Source organism: Macaca nemestrina, chromosome 18, assembly GCF_043159975.1.
Source record: "Macaca nemestrina isolate mMacNem1 chromosome 18, mMacNem.hap1, whole genome shotgun sequence".
NCBI classification, from domain to species: domain Eukaryota; kingdom Metazoa; phylum Chordata; class Mammalia; order Primates; family Cercopithecidae; genus Macaca; species Macaca nemestrina.
This window is the reverse complement of record NC_092142.1, coordinates 9,944,414-9,961,423: the sequence shown is the minus strand read 5'-3', so window position 1 is coordinate 9,961,423 and position 17,010 is coordinate 9,944,414. Positions and strand designations below refer to the sequence as shown.

Sequence of the window (17,010 nt, the reverse complement as noted above, 5' to 3'; positions counted from 1 at the left end):
GAGCCAAGTGGTACTTGGAGGAAGAGCATTCCAGACAGTCTGGCCAAGGTCTTACAGTGAAAGCATGTCTGGTATGTTCAAGGAATAACAAGGAAGCCAGTATGGTTGGAGCAGAGAAAATGAGTGGGAGAGACTGGGAAATGGGGTCAGGGTGAGAATGAGGCACCAGATGTTGTAAGAAATTAGATATTTACACTGAGTGAATTGGGGCACCATTAAAAGGTTTTATGCAAAGGAAAGATATTAAGGAAGATATGATTTGACTTATGCTCAAGTGACTGTGTTGAAAATAGACCACGAAGGGGAAGGCTGAGAAAGAAAGAGGGAAACCATTTGGGAGAATTTGTGGGAATGGATGGCAGATAATGGTGGGCGAAAACACAGCAGGAGTGGTGGAAATAGTGAAAACTGGTTGGATTCTGGATATGTTTCAAATAGAGCCAACAGTTGAGAGACTGGATATGGGTAGAAAGAAACAGTGAAATCGAGAATGAAGCAACTAGAATGACAGCTTACCATCAAAGATGGAAAGGATACAGGAGAGCAGGTATACAGTGGTCTAGTTTGGGGCCCTCTGGTCTTGAGATGCCTGTCAGACATCCCAGGGGAGAGGCCAAGTAGGCTTTTCTGTCCATGAGTCTGGAAAAGGCATATTCTTCAATTCTTTTCTTTTTGTTCTTAGTGGTAATTTGTTTTCTTCTTATAAACACTTAGGAATACAAAGGGAGGAAATTTAAAATGCACCAGCAGGTTCATTTGGATGAGCCTTTTGTAAAGAGTATTAAGTCAGGTCATGTAACTCCCTGAAAAATATATCTAATGGAAAGGCAAATGATGATGATGACAATGGTAATGATGATTTTGATGAAGATAATGGAAAGAGAATATAAGGAATGAGCTCAGAGAGAGACAATAAAAGAGAGGAGAGGAAGGAAGGAAGGGAGGGAGGGAGGGAGGGAGGGAGGGAGGGAGGGGGAGGGAGAGAGGCAAACACCATTTTTAGGCATTCAAGTATTCAAGTGGCAAAGCGATTCTTTAAGGAAAAAGTGGCCTCCTTGGGGTGGAGAAAGTAGAATAACAGCCAGATTAATGTAGTGGGTTTGTCTGTTTCTCCAAAGTGAGTGCTGATCAAGGAATGAACTCTATTAGAAATCCCAGAAACTTCGTTAGAGTTGAGTTTACTTATCTGCCTTGGAGGCAACAGAATGCCCAAAGTTCTCCCTGAGGCCCGAAAGTGCACAAAGGCCCTTAATGGGAGAACACAACGAGAAAAGAGGAGAAGGCAACCCCAGTTCTACAGAGCAGGTCTCATGGGCTCACCATACAGTGCATAATGGGTATCATCTTAGTTAATCATCACAATAACTCTGTGAAGTGGGAATCAACTCCTTGCTAATGAAGAAAGTAAGGCCTAGAGGTTCTGAGTGACTTCCCCAAGGTCACGTAGCTCTATGATGGGGAGGCTGGACAGAAACCCAATTCTTTTCTGAGTTCAACTTGAGGATTTTTTCATGGTGCCAGATAGGATCCCTTGAAGGGGACTTTGAGGTGCTAGTGAAATATCCTGAATAATTAGGTATCGAGAGAGTGGTAGAATATACACTTGGCTTCCCTGGAAGCCTTTAGAATGGCTACAAATGGATGCTGATCCCGGTGCCAGCTTCAGGGACCAATAGACCTACTTTGTACGACATTTTTTTTTTTTTTTTTTTGAGGTGGAGTCTCCCTCTGTTGTCCAAGGCTGGAGTGCAATGGTGCGATCTCTCAGCTCACTGCAACCTCCGCCTCCAGGGTTCAAGCGATTCTCCTGCCTCAGTAGCTGGGACTACAGCTGTATGCACTATGCACCAACCAGCATGCCCATCTAGTTTTTTGTATTTTCAGTAGAGACGGGGTTTCGCCCTGTTCGCCAGGCTGGTCTCGAACTCCTGAGCTCAGGCAATCTGCCCGCCTCAGCCTCCCAAAGTGCTGGGATTACAGGCACGAGTCACTGCGACCAACATCTTGTACAACATTTGTATAAGGTTTTGACTCACAAAGCTCCATTGTGAGGCCTTTCCACCCTGGACAGAGAGCTTTATCTTTGAAGACTTTATCTTTGAAGAATGATGTGTGCTTTGTCATGCCGTATTCCCAAGAGCCCTGTATATCTTAGGAGATAAATAAGATAAAAAGTAGTTAAGTGAATAAATGCAGCAAGATCCTGAATCACTAAATATTCTGTTATATTCATTATAGTTGTAATACTGTGAAAACTTTGTTTTATTTTTAATATGCGATGCATGTATCCATGTTTTTTGGGCACCTGCTATCTGCAGTGTATTGGATAATACAGACTTGCTAATTAGCACAAACTTGGCCTCTGCCTTCGAGAAACTCACATTCCAGAGAGGGAAAAAGAGATCAAATCACAAACTGCATTGCTAATTATTCAATTATCATTCCAGGTGGGGAAAGTACAACAAAGGGAAAGTCTGCAATGCTTAGAAAGCCTATCACAGAGAAAGATGTCCCGGTGCAGAGATATCTGGGAAGGCTTCCATGTGAGGAGACAGTGACAATGAGATAAAAAGGAAAAGTGCAAGGTTGTTGTTTTTTTTTTAATTTAAAAATCAAAATCACCTAAGCTCTTTGATGTTCTGGCTCCTCAACCGTAGAGAAAAATAATGGCTGAGTCTGTGCTCCCAATATGGGAGGGGCACCCAGCCAGTGTTAGTCTCCTTTCCTCTCCCACGCTCACGTTCTCACCTAATTCCCAGGTCAGGAGTGGGAGCCACTTCCACTGCAGCATTCAGCAGAGACCTCTCCCTTTTTGCCTCCCTCCAAACTGCCTTCTTCCCATCCCCAGACACTTCCCTTCCATCGGGAGAGCCATGCTTCAGAGAGGAGATGAATGGGGTTCCCTCTCCCCCTAAGGGATTATCATCAGTGTCACAGCCACAGCAGGGAAACTAGACAGTGATAGCTCTGTGCTGTCATTTGCTTTCACAGAGCAGACAGTGGCCTGATGTACGATAGCCTTGAGCTAAGTTCATAGTGAAAGGAAGGCCTTGGAGGCTTGCAGGGCTGGACTCCCACTTAGCTCCTCCCTCGGGGCCATTCTTTCAGCTCTGCTTTACTGTTAGCCATGGTCTCCAGCAATGAGTCATTTTCTCTCAGATGCCTGGACTGATTATTCCTGGTGGATTCAACAGAAGAATCCAAGGTCAGCATGGACAGATCCTTGCACTAGCTTGGAAATCAGACAGATGGAGTAAACTCCCAGCTCAGACCTGTGGCCTTGGGCAAGCTGCTTCCCAACTTATGGCGCCATATTGGAAAATGGAATTTTACAGAAGCTACTTCCCAACTTACGATGCCATATTGGAAAATGGAATTTTACAGAAGCTACTTCCCAACTTACGATGCCATATTGGAAAATGGAATTTTACAGTAGCTGCTTCCCAACTTATGATGCCATATTAGAAAATGGAATTTTACAGTAGCAGTGCTTACCACCTGGGTTGTTCTAAGGACTGAATAACATAGTTGGTAAGGTGGGTAGCTCAGTACTTGGCAAACGGTTAACCAAATCATTGCACATCTACTGTCAGTTTGGAGTACATCCTTCTACATCATTTTCCTCTTCATCTACAAAAACATATACATATTTGTGTGTTTTTTCTCTTTTTCTTATACAAAAACTATGTATATATAATGCTGTTATATGCAAATATACAATTATATATGCATATTTATTACATGTAGAATGTATTCGGGTTTTTTTCTTTCATTATACAGTGGCAAAGAAGAATGTATTATTTTGTAAATTACTGTTGTTTACTCAAAAATATAACGCTTCTATTCCACTCAAGGAGATCTTCCACATGCTCACACATAAGCTCATATATAAGCTTACACACATATATAAACATCTTCTTTCTCCTTTCTAACTGCTACCTAGTAGTCCACAAAGTGGAACACCATAAAAGGTTGATGGACATTTAGTTTTGCTCCCTATTTTTCACTATTGTGAACTGTGTAGCTACTAGCATCTTCATACATCTTTTCTTACGCATATGTGTGAGGATTTCTCCAGCACAGGTGTCATTTCTAAACAACGAGACACAAGTCAAGGACTTGGATCCCTCTTCCCACATTTGGGTGTGGACCATATTTGTTCTTAGCATAAGGAAAACTAAATCAGATTAAATTGTGATTACAATTTCCCTTTTTCTTACTTCCGAACATTATTTATTATTATTACAGCATTTGCATAATTTGTATATTGCATTACAAATTCCTTCTAGCCTAATAATATATAAACATTTATTTAAAAATAATTGTTTTTAAATTTTTGTATTTTGACATAATTCTAGGTTAATGGGAAATAACCAAATACAGATAGATGTTAACAGATAAACAGTTAGATAGATAGATGATAGATAGATAGATAGATAGATAGATAGATAGATAGATAGATAGATAGATAGATGCAGTGGCTCACGCCTGTAATCCCAGCACTTTGGGAGGCTGAGGCCAGTGGATCACAAGGTCAGGAGTTCAAGACCAACCTGGCCAAGATGGTGAAACCCCATCTCTACTAAAAATACAAAAATGAGCCAGGCATGGTGGCGGGCACCTGTAATCCCAGCTACTCAGGAGGCTGAGGCAGGGAATTGCTTGAACCTGGGAGGCAGAGGTTGCAGTGAGCCGAGATCATGCCACTGCCCTCCATCCTGGGCAACAGAGCAAGACTCCATCTCAAAAAAAAAAAAATAGAAAAACAGATAGATAGATGATTGATCGATAGATAGATAGATAGATAATAGATATCCAGATACCCTTTACCAAATTTCTCCCACAAGCATCTTGCATAACCTTAGCACAATTCTTAGCCAGGAAACTGACATTGATGCAATCCACAGAGCCTATACACATCTCTCCTGTTTTATATGCACTCATTTACATGTGTGCCTATGTTTCTGTGTAATTTCATCACATGTGTAGATTTGCTTAATGATGACCACAATCAAAACCCAGCATTGCTTCTTCACCACAAGGCTCCGTAGTGTTCTCCCTTTATAGCTGCCTGTGACTCCCGCCCCCTGCCAATCCCCAATCTGTTTTCCACCTCTATAATTTTATTTCAATAACATAATATAAATGGAGCCATACAATATGGAACCTTTTGAGACTGGCTTTTTTCACTCAACATTATCCTCCAGTGATCCATTTAATTTGTCAAGTATTTCCATAGTTCCTTCCTTTTTATTGTGGAGTAATATTCCAGCTATGGATGTACCACAGTCCGTTAGCCACTTATTCATTCATTGACGAACACTTGGGTTGTTTCTGGTTTGGGACTATCGTAAATAAAGCCTCTAGGAACACTGGTGGACAGGCTTTTCTACACACCTAAGTTCTTATTTCTATGAAAGAATTGCTTATCTGACACTGGCAGCGCTCTATGGTGAGCATGTTTCATTTGCAAGAAACTGCCAAACTATTTTCCCATCCATTTTGCATTCCCATCAGCAACATATGAGCGATCCAGTTTCTCTGCATCCTCACCAGCATTTGATGTTATCACTATTTTTTATTTTAGCCATTCTGACAGGTGTGTAGTGAAATGTCATTATGGTTTTAATTTGCATTTTCCTACTCTCTTATGATGTTAAACATTTTTTCATCTGCCTATATGCCATCTGTATATCCGCTTAGGTGAAATATCTCTGCATGTCTTTTGCCTATTTTTTAATTGGAGTTTTTGTTTCTTTACTGTTGAGTTTCAAGAGGTCTTAACAAAATTTCTCTTTTTAACTTTCATTTTGGAATGGCAGATGTGCTGAATAAGAATTCTGATCAGAAGGATACTGCCTATGGAAATGGGCAGGGACTATCCTGAGCCTCATTTAAACAATTATCATGCTTCTCTGTGATGTGTAGTTCCACTTCAGGATTCCTTTCTATCCAATTTTAAACCAACAGTCCATTGTGGACTTTGAAAATGTGTGATGGAGAAAAAAATAATTTTAAATGACAATAATCAAAATTCTCTAGCAGCCCGCAGTGTACTCCTGAGTGACCCATCACCCGGCACTGAGCCATGAGTAGTCCCATCTGATCCCTTAGTGGGCTCTCATACATCTTTCTTTTATAAAAAGAAAGAAAAGCATATATGATTTTTACATATTGCCAAGAAATGAAATGTGTTATGGGCAGAAGTGTAGGTTCTGGAGTCAGACAGCTCAGGATAAAATCCCAGCCACATCACCTAGTAGTGATAGTAGGGCTACTTGGTATGGTTTTGCAGGTTGTGCACTGCATACATTTCCCTCCCACGATTTAGGGAGATGAGTTGGAGCTGAAATACAGATTGCTTTGCGTTTGCTAAGCTATGCAAGCCAGTCTGGAGGAAGGGGCTGCTGCTTCCTTGTGTAACTATGAAAACCACTTGCCAAGCTGTACACTGGTATAGCTGTACCTGCCAGAAAGGGCATCTTGTTCTAATTCAAAAGGGAATACCAGTTTCAGTTTGCACACAGGCTCTTACCGTCTAGCAGGGGCCCTATGCTGTGTCACCTTGATCAGGTTGCTTAACCTCTCTGGGCCTTAGCTTTCTTATCCTTGAAATGGGGATAACAGTCACATCTATCTCAAATAATTGTTGCAAGGATTAAGAGGGTTAATTCCTATAAAAGGCTAGACCTAGCATCTGGCATATGATAAATGCTCAATAAATGTCATTGTTGTTACTACTACTATCTTTTAGTGATGTGGATGGACGGGCTCACCCACACAAACCAGTCTGCAAGCCAACAGTTGGATAATGATAGTTCAGTATATTGCACAAGATCAGGACAATACAGCTCTTTATTAAAACTGCAGCACTTCTGACTTATAGTCACAAAATGCTTCAAGGAACAGAATGCTCCCCTGATCTTGGGACTGGGGAGATGAATCGATGTGGAGAGGCTGGCAGAGTGTCCTTCGTCCTGGAGTCCAGCCAGGCTGGCTTTAACATTCCGGGTCAGACACCCAGCCGCAGGCTCTCTCCTGCCAGCCTGGTGTGCTTCTTCTTCAAACAGTTTATTTATTTTTTTCTATTTCTTGCAAGATGTAGGATTTTCTTTTCCTTGAGAAAATCCCATCTGTTCTCTGCCAATATTTTCTCTCCCAGAATAATAGTCTGAATATCTGAAAAGTTCTTCATAAGCTGACTTGCCCATTGGTTTCTAAAGTCCAGAGCAGGGGAAAAAAATCATGTTGAAAGCATATGAAACATGCAGATTCTTGGACCCTGACCCTGGAAATCCTGATATAGTAAATCTGGAGTGGAGCTCATGCATTTTTCTTTTTTTTTTTTGAGACGGAGTCTCGCTCTGTCGCCCAGGCTGGAGTGCAGTGGCGCGATCTCGGCTCACTGCAAGCTCCACCTCCCGGGTTCACGCCATTCTCCTGCCTCAGCCTCCCGAGTAGCTGGGACTACAGGCGCCCACAACCGCGCCCGGCTAATTTTTTGTATTTTTAGTAGAGACGGGGTTTCACCGTGGTCTCGATCTCCTGACCTTGTGATCCGCCCGCCTCGGCCTCCCAAAGTGCTGGGATTACAGGCGTGAGCCACCGCGCCCGGCCTGCATTTTTCTTTTTAACCAGCACTTTCAGGTGTTTCTAACGTTTAGTTGGCCTTGTCCAACCCCTTTAAGACTCCGAGGGCTGTGATCAGCTCCAGGTCACACAGTAATGCGAAGCAGAGCTGAGATTAGAACACAGACTTCTGTGTGGTGTTATTTCTCAGCAAGGTGCAGCTGCCCCTACTACTTTCTCTTCCCTCACCAGGCTTTTCCCCCCAGTGACCTTAGGGGCCTTAATTGAATGACCTTGGATGACCTTGAATGCTTCAAGGTCCACTCCACCCCCAACCCACAATAAAACTCACAGGCTCAGAGTCGGTTCCTTAAAGGACATGACTTCTGGATTCAGTGGTAAGATGCTCATCAATTCCTACCTGCAAAATCCCCAAAAGGGAAAAATGTTTGAGCCTATCTGGGGCACAGCAAAGAGCATGGGGCAAAATGGAGTGTCTTCACCCTTACAGACAACACTAGGAGGTGAAGGAATTCTGGGGAATGGGACAAAAGGGAGTATCTGGGAGGCTTATCCAGTGAACGGCCCATTAGCCCATTCAGTTACTTCATGAAACATCCTATGCATGAAATATTAACTGAAAATGGACTGGTTAGAACTTACTGTGCTAAGCCCTTGTTAGGACCAAATTTGGCTATGGAAAAAAAAAAAAAAAAGAAATGCAGTCACTTTTGTGTGGACTGCAAAACCTTCCTTAAAGATAAATAAAACATTCATCCTTGAAAATGCACATGCAAATTGTACATAGATATAGACACACTTGTGTGGACAAAAGCAAACATACATCTGCACACCAAGTGGGCACACATTCATACACTTACAAGCAGATATGTACTGCCACATTAAGAAGTACACACACACATCTGCACACACAGACACACATGCACAATCACAAGTGCAATTTCCTATATACCATATATGTACAAAATTGCTTAAAATGAAACGTATTGCACTGAATTATTATCTCAGTCACTGGATGGTGAGTTCTTGAGGTTGGGAAACAGTGTCTTACTCACCTTGGTAGCCCCAGGGCTCAGTACAGGGACTGGAATAGAATAGACATTCAGCAAAGTTGTGTTAAACTTTACTGAGTACAGGCCCACACACTTGGACCTGAGCTAAAACTGTTCTCCCATGGATACAGATGTGAGTTCCTTCAGAGGTTTTTCATTGCATCAGCGGAAATCAGGCCTAACTGTGGATGTAAATATCAAGGCAAAATCAGATTGCCTTACTTGCATTCCTATTTGAGAAAGCAGCAAAAATGCTCCCCAGGCTCCAAAATTGATGGCTATAAAAAAGGGGGAGCCCAGAAGAGCTACTGAGCCTGCACTCCACGTGGGGGCACACCCCACCCATTGAGGCTCAGAACCCTAGCCAATAAGTAATGATCACCCCCACAGGTGGGTCCCCACTCCCTGCCAAGTTTTCCCAAACATCCTTTATTTGTCTAAAATTAGCCCTTTCTGGTCTATACTTGAGAGAAAACCTTTAGTTCCTCTATTTGTTTTTTGTGACAACAGTAACACATTACCACAACCTGGGTGGCTTAAAACAACAGGACATTTCCTAGTTCTGGAAACCAGAATTAAGGTGCCAGCAAGACCACACTTTCTCCAGGGGCTCTAGGGAAGAATCCATTCTTTACCTTTTCTGGCTTCTGGAAGCCGTCAGAGTTCCTTGGCTTGTGGCTGCATCACTCCAGTCTCTGCCTGCGTGGTCACATGGTCTCTTTCTGTCTGTCTAATCTCCCTCTGCCTCACTCTTATAAGGACACCGATTATTAGATTTAGGAAACACCCAGAAAATTCAGGATACTATGGTTTGAACATGTCCCCCAAAGTTCATGTGTTGGAAACTCAACCCCCAATGCCACAGTGTGGAGAAAGAGGACGTTTAAGAGACGATAAGTTTATGAGGGCTCTGTCCTCATGGATGAATTAATGCAATTATCACAGGAGTGAGTTAGTTATTATCAAGAAAGTGGGTTCCTAATAAAGGATGAGTTCAGTTCTCTTTACTCTCTCTCTCTCTCTTTCTCTCTCTCTCTCCTTCTTTCTCTGTCTCTCATAGTCTCTTGCTCTCCTTCTTTTTACCATGGGATAACACAGCAAAAATAACCTCAGCAGATGTGGGCCTCTCAACCCTGGACTTAGAGAAGTCCAAGAACTGTAAGAAATAAACCTCTATTCCTTGTAAATTACCCAGTCTCAAGTATTCTACTATAGCATCACAAAATGGTCTAGGAAGCAGAATAAACTCCCTCTCACAATCCTGAATTGCATGACATCTGCAAAGACACTTTTTTTCAAATAAAGTCCTATTCACGGGTTCCAGGTTCAAGGAATTAGGTCATGGATATATTTGGAAGAGGAGCAGGGGAACCCCAGAAGCCCACTACAGTATCTACAATCACAAAGCTGGTAAAATAATACGAAAATTTTCTCAACTTCAACTTTTTGAGCAGAGTTTTATCTAAACTGACAGGGGAGCTAAGATCATTTTTAAGAAAATGCAATTTATTTTTATGGACTGACTTGCCTCATTTAGAACTATCTTAGACAATACTGATTGATTACAAAACTTCTTATGCCAGAAATATTTCAGTATTAAAAAAAGAATATATTTTCACACCCACTATGGTCCTGAACAGAAAGTGTGCACATGTGATTTTTTTCTTCTCTCTATGTTCAACCAGAGAATGGCAGAGTGACTATCTCTCACTCCCTTCCAGAGAGAGCTGGTTCTCCTTTGGCCAACAAGCTTTGGCAAACCTCAATTTGAGTACAGCTCAGTCTGTTTGTTCATTTCACTATAAATGTAACTTCTGCCATTATCGCTTCTCTGGTGAACACTTTTGACTCGAAATGGCTGAAGATGCCACAAATGAGTCTGGGAAGAGTATTACACTGAAGGTTACAATGTAAATTTTACAGTGGCTTAAGGCAAGTGGATGTCTTCAAAGAAATAAAGTCCAGGAAAGAGAGTACAGATGGGCAGTTCTTAGAATTCAGTGGAGACCTTTTGGAATTATAATTAGCTTCTAGGCATCGCTCACCCTAAACGATGTGGCCAACTGGCTGTGCATGACCCGTGACAGTAGGACATTGGCCCAAAGCTCTCCATATCTTAGAGAGTCTGAGAAGGACCAATAGGGATAATATCACCTTCACAGAGACTGTGGAATCACCTGGGAAGTGCACAGAAAGAGAGAGAAAGAACAGGAGAGAGGAAGGGAGAGGGGTTTCCAAGATCCCCACCCTAGAGATCTTTTTCCAGTTGATCTGGGGTGCTACCTGGAAGCTTTGTATTAAAAAAATTTTTTTTTCACTCCCTTACTTAGAAACTTTGATCCAAGGCCAAGCTCAGGAGCCACTGCCACGTAGAACCTACTTTAATGAACAGATGAAAAGCTGTTGGCACTAAGCATTGATTTTCTGTTGCTCAAATTTCTTAAGGGCAAAGATCAAGTCCTCTTCATACTTGAAGTCTTCATTGACTAGCACAGTGACTTCCAGGTAACAAGAATCTATAAAGCATGTTGAAATTGTAACATTAGGAATACATGTTCCAATATGTGTGCTGAATAATTTCTTTTTTTTTTTTTTTTTTTTTTTTTTGAGACGGAGTCTTGCTTTGTCCCCCAGGCTGGAGTGCAGTGGCCGGATCTCAGCTCACTGCAAGCTCCGCCTCCCGGGTTCACGCCATTCTCCTGCCTCAGCCTCCCGAGCAGCTGGGACTACAGGCGCCCACCACCACGCCCGGCTAACTTTTTTTTGTATTTTTAATAGAGACGGGGTTTCACCGTGTTAGCCAGGATGGTCTCGATCTCCTGATCTCGTGATCCGCCCGCCTCGGCCTCCCAAAGTGCTGGGATTACAGGCGTGAGCCACCGCGCCCGGCCGCTGAATAATTTCTTGAGTGACTTGGCCACCTCCTCAATCTGCTATATAGAGAATCAGGGACAGCAGTGCTTGGGGAGGAAGAATCCAGAGTTGAGCAGTTTTGGTCAAATCCCCACTCTGGCATTTACTCTGTGACTTTGGACAAGCTGTTTAACCTCTCTAGGCCTCAGTTTCCTCATCTGTTAAATGGGAATAATAATAACACCTGTCTTTCAGTGTTGTGAAGGATATATGTACACAACCCAGTGCCTAGCACCTAGTAAGCACTCAACAAATGCTTCTGTTACTAATAGAATTATTACTAATTTGAATATATTAAAATATGCCAGTGATCTCCATTGCTCTCCATTGTCCTTACGGTTAAGCAAAAGAAAAGTGCCTTGGCCTTGCATAGTAGACCCTCTCAAGAGATTTTAGACACATTGTCTGTCACCACTAACCTTCTGGTAATACTGAATTGCTAATGATTCCCCACATTTAGTGTGCCCCTTTTCACCTTGAAACTGTACATAGCATTAATCCTTCTGTTCCCACTCTCTCCTCATTTCTCTCTGTCGGTGATCTTCTACTGAACTTTAAAATGGTAATTCAGTTGCTCCTCTCCTCCAAGAAGCCTTATCTATCTCTCTGCTAGTTCTTCCTTGCTTCCTTCATAGAATCGATAATCCTCTGCCTTATCCTAGCTGCATATTTTGTCTTCACTTATATCTTTAAACATACTACATTGTGTTGAAATTTATCATATTTTATTTAAAAATGAATAACCTATCCTGTCAACATAGGCTCTGAATTTGTGGATTTTGAACATATGCACTTTTACAGTATACATTTGTATCAGTTAGTTATTGCTGTGTAACAAGCTATCCTGAACTCAGTAATTTAAAATAACAATCATTTATTCTCACTCAGGTTTCTGTTAGGTTGGATGGAAGTTTGCTAAGCTCAGCTGAGCAGCTTGTATTCCAGCCTGGGACCAGCTGGGCTTGGCTGCTTACTGTAGGTTTGGCCCAGATCTGCTCCAGGTGTGTCCATTCTGGAGCCCAAGTGGAAGGGTCCAGCAGCGACTGAAAGGAAGCTCCTCTTCCAAATGCATTTCAAGTTTCTCTGCTTGCATCATTCCTGCTACAATCTCATTGGCCAAGTCACATGCTGAGCCCAAAGTCAACAAGCAGAAAGGTGCACATAGCCTATCATGATGTCAGCAAGACACATGCCCAAAGTCAGCATTGGTCCCATTGGTCCAGTAAGCATGAAAGTGGGAGGCAGGGAGTGGATATTTTTGAGCAGGAACTGATCCACCATGATAATTCTCAAATCTTTCTATGATTCATTTCGCTTGTCAAGTGCATTAGTCTGTATTTAGACATCTGCATTTCCGTGCTCAAATAGCCTTAATAATGAATGCATTGTAATGATATTCTGAACTCTAACAGGGAATTAAATTTCCCCTTTTCAGTCCCTATTACATTTGTGTGTGTTTATGAAATTATTTAGTACTCTGTATTGTAATTCTCCATGTGTGTCTCTTTCAATGGTGTAACATTATTTAGTGGTGTGACAGATGCTATGGTTTTCTGACCTAGTGCTCATTCTCGTCCCCTTCTTTTCTGCTCACTTACACTATAAACGACACAGATGACAAATGTCCTCCCCCGCAGCTTCCATTGCAGCTAGGAGTGACCATATAACACAGCTTAGCTACTGAGGCATAAGCAGAAATCTGCAAGGAGGTCTCAGGAAAGTCTTTTCTCTCTTAACAAAACAGTATTCCTCCATTGGCCCTACCCCTTCTCTCCTTCTTCCTGTCTTTAACATGGACATGATTAGGTTGACAAGCATGAAATAAATAACATAGAGAACCAGAAAAAGCTGGTCGGCATCTTTGGTCCACTGAACCAACACCAGTATCTGCCTATCAAGGCTTCATGTAGTAAGATTTTCCGTGAGGTATAGCTAGACACACTCCCAACTGTGCAATTCTCTAGGACAGGGGTTGGCACAAACTACAGCCAATAGGACAAATCTAGCCTACCACCTGTTTTTGTAAATCAAGTTTTACTGAAATACAGCCATGCTCATTTCTTTGTTGTTTAAGGCTGCTTTTCTCCTGCAACGGCAGATTGAAGTAGTCGTAACAGAAACCTTTGGGTACACAAAGCCTACAATATTTGCTCTCTGACCCTTTATAGAAAGTTTGCCAACCTCATAAGACAAATGTTGCCCCTTATTTCTGTTTTTCATCCCTCAGTGTCTAGCACAGGGCTGGTATACCATGGACAAGCAATAGTTGTTTGATATAATAGCAATAGCATTAGATGTCATTTACTGAGCACTAACTCTTTGTTAGGAGCTATGCTAAACACTTTTCGGGTTTTTTTAATCTTATTTCATCTTCCCAAAATCCAGGTTGATTGAAATGACTGCCTTCCCCAGTCTACAAAGGTGGAGACTAAGGCTTAGAATTGTTAAATAACTCGCCCAAGGTCACAAAGCTAGTGAAGGGCAGAGCCAGCCCTCCAATATAGATTTGGCAGACTTCAAAGAAAATGCTCTTCACCTCCAGGCTCTTTACCCTCCCAGCTGTCCAGCTGAATTTGACCAGAGACCATCTTTCATGAGGGAGGACAGTGGCTTTTGTCCTCTTCCTCACACCGCGCTTTGTGGGCCAAGTTTATGAACAATTTTTTTTCCTTGGGAGACTTAATCACACCTCACTGGAGAAAAGAACCTCTTGGCAAAACAATGACTCTAAATCACAGAAATGGGGATTTTACAGCTACCAAATAAACAGAAGATGTTGTAAATTTTCCCTTGTGTGCTGGCCAAGTAGTTTTGCATCTGTCAGGACTTCTCAGTGGTCATTTTTCCCTCTGCCTACACCAAGACATGCTCAGACAAAGAGAACTGTGCATCTTGCCTATCAGCTACCCTAAACTTGAGACAGGTATCTTGCCTTATCTTCTGTTGTTGAAAAAAATCTTTCTTGCTCATTGTCAGTGCCCTCCCAGAACAACCTAGCTTTTAGAAAAAGACAAACACGTGCCCTCGTGCATCTCAGAGTCCTCCTACCCAGATGTTCAAAGTGATTGTTACACAGATCACTCAGCTGTCTCTGAGGGTGGGATCAGAAAGAGATGGGTGGGCACTGATCACACCAGAGTCTTTTCCACAGCTTGATTCAAGGGTCTTACTAGAAGACGAGGGACACTTTCAGACTGAGTTAAACATAGTTGGTGGAAATCCCATGGATTTCTTTTAGCAGAGTAAAAAGAGTCCAAGAAAATCAGCTTGGGATTTAACTTGAACTTTTTTTTTTTTTTTTTTTTGAGACAGAATTTCACTTTCGTTGCTTAGGCTAATATTAGTACAATGGAGCAATCTCAGATCACTGCAACCTTCACCTTCTCGTTAACTGGAACTTCCATTCAATTCATCAGCGAGCACATTCTAAGAGAAGAGGAAACTAATTAATACTCATTGAGTGCCTACTAAACACTCCAAACACTACACCCTTCATGCCATCATAGAATTTTTTTTTTTTTTGAGATGGAGTCTTGCTCTGTCGTCCAGGCTGGAGTGCAATGGCACAATCTCGGCTCACTGCAACCTCCGCCTCCCAGGTTCACGCCATTCTCCTGCCTCAGCCTCCCGAGTAGCTGGGACTACAGGTGCCTGCCACCACGCCCAGCTAATTTTTTGTATTTTTAGTAGAGACAGGGTTTCACCGTGTTAGCCAGGGTGGTCTTGATCTCCTGACCTCGTGATCCACCTGCCTCGGCCTCCCAAAGTGCTGGGATTACAGGTATGAGCCACCACGCCTGGCTGGTAGAATATTTTATGCACCATGTGTCAGTCCTCTTCTAGGTGCTGTGCACATACTAACTCATTTAATTCTCACAGTGATTTTATAGATTAGGGGCCATTTTTTTATATGAGAAAAAAATGGGGCATAGACAGTGTATCAGTTACCTATTCCCAATTACAAACGTCCCCAAACTGTAGTGGCTCAAAACAAATCAAGCATTTCCCCATTTTCCACCCCAGCCTCCTAGCCTCTGGCAATCACTGCTCCTCTCTCTAAGGGTACAAATTTCAGTTAGACAGGAGGAGTACATTTTAAAGATCCATTGCACAACATGGTGACTATAGTTAATAATAATGTATTGTATATTTCAACATTGTGAAAAGAGTAGATTTAAAATGTTCTCACCACAAAAAAAAAAAAAAAAGGACAAGTGTGAGGTGGTGGATACATTAATTAGCTTAAGTATTCCATAATGTATACACATATCAAAATACCACATTATGCCCCATAAATATGTACAATTACTTTTTGTCAATTAAAAAGAAATTTTAAAGAATCAAGCATTTTTTGAACTCATGATTCTGTGAATCCATTGAGGGTTTTTCTGATCTGGGGGCAGCTCAGCTGATCTCAGTCAGGCTGTCTCATGCTACTGTGTTCAGCTTGCGGATAGGCTGATGGTTGGAGGGTCTGGAATGGCCGCACTCACCTGTGTGGGGGATGGAAGGCTGTTGGCTCAAGGACAAGACACCTGTCTCTCTCCACCCCCAGTCAGCCCACCTGAGCTTGTTCACATGACAGTACTGTCCCAAAGCAGCAAGGGGACAAGTGCACAGCACCTCTCCGGTCTCCACTGCATCACATTTGCCATTGTCCCATTGGCAAAGCAAGTCACATGACTCATTCCATAGACACTGCAGAAAAGGACTTTCCGGGAGTGTGGGCAGAGAGAAGTCTGGATGTACTGAGGCCATTACTGCAGCAATCCACCACAGAGAAGTGATGCCACCTCTCTAAGACTCCACAGCTAATAAGTGGTGGGGCTAGAATTTCAACCCAAGTAGTCTGACTCCAGAACCCACATCTGTAAGGATGATGTTACTCAAAAATATACAGTTTCATTTCATTCTTAGACACTTTGAAGAGAAGGTATTACTAGCCCTATTTTAGATTTAAAACACAAAAAGCAGAGACTCAGTATTGTTAGAGAATTTGCCTGAGATCATATGGCTAGAAAATGGGAAACATCTGGCTCACTTTTATAAGTCATTGTTTCCTTCCATTTTCACACATACACACGTCCACAAACACACTGCACTGGCCCTGGGTGAGGGTCACCTTCAGAACCAAGCAATTTAAATACCCACAGTGAAAATGACCCATTAAATCCTGGATCACATTATATCAAAGTACTATATCTTACTCCTACTCACTTGACGTTATGGCTACTTCGGTTTTTAGACAAAAATTATGCAAGGTATCTTTAGATGATGTAACTTATGAGTATTTCCTCATGCCATTTTGTGTCCTCCAAATTAATATTATTTGTTGTTATGACGGCCCCATAATGAATTTACTCATTCCCCTATGGTCAACCTTTTGCTATTATACACAACCCTGTGATTAATATTCCTTGCATAAAACTTTATCGCCCATTTGTGACTATATTCC

General features: G+C 42.1%; 1 long non-coding RNA gene across 1 annotated transcript in view; it reads right to left on the bottom strand.

Moving 5' to 3' along the window:
• Positions 1-6,788: 6,788 nt before the first annotated feature.
• LOC105467789 (uncharacterized) overlaps positions 6,789-17,010 on the bottom strand; it is a 29,755-nt gene continuing 19,533 nt past the window's right edge. Inside the window, exons 3-4 of the long non-coding RNA XR_011616303.1 lie at positions 7,922-7,990; positions 6,789-7,217 (exon numbers count right to left, since the gene is read on the bottom strand). This is a non-coding gene — a long non-coding RNA (uncharacterized lncRNA). The remainder of the gene's footprint in view (positions 7,218-7,921; positions 7,991-17,010) is intronic.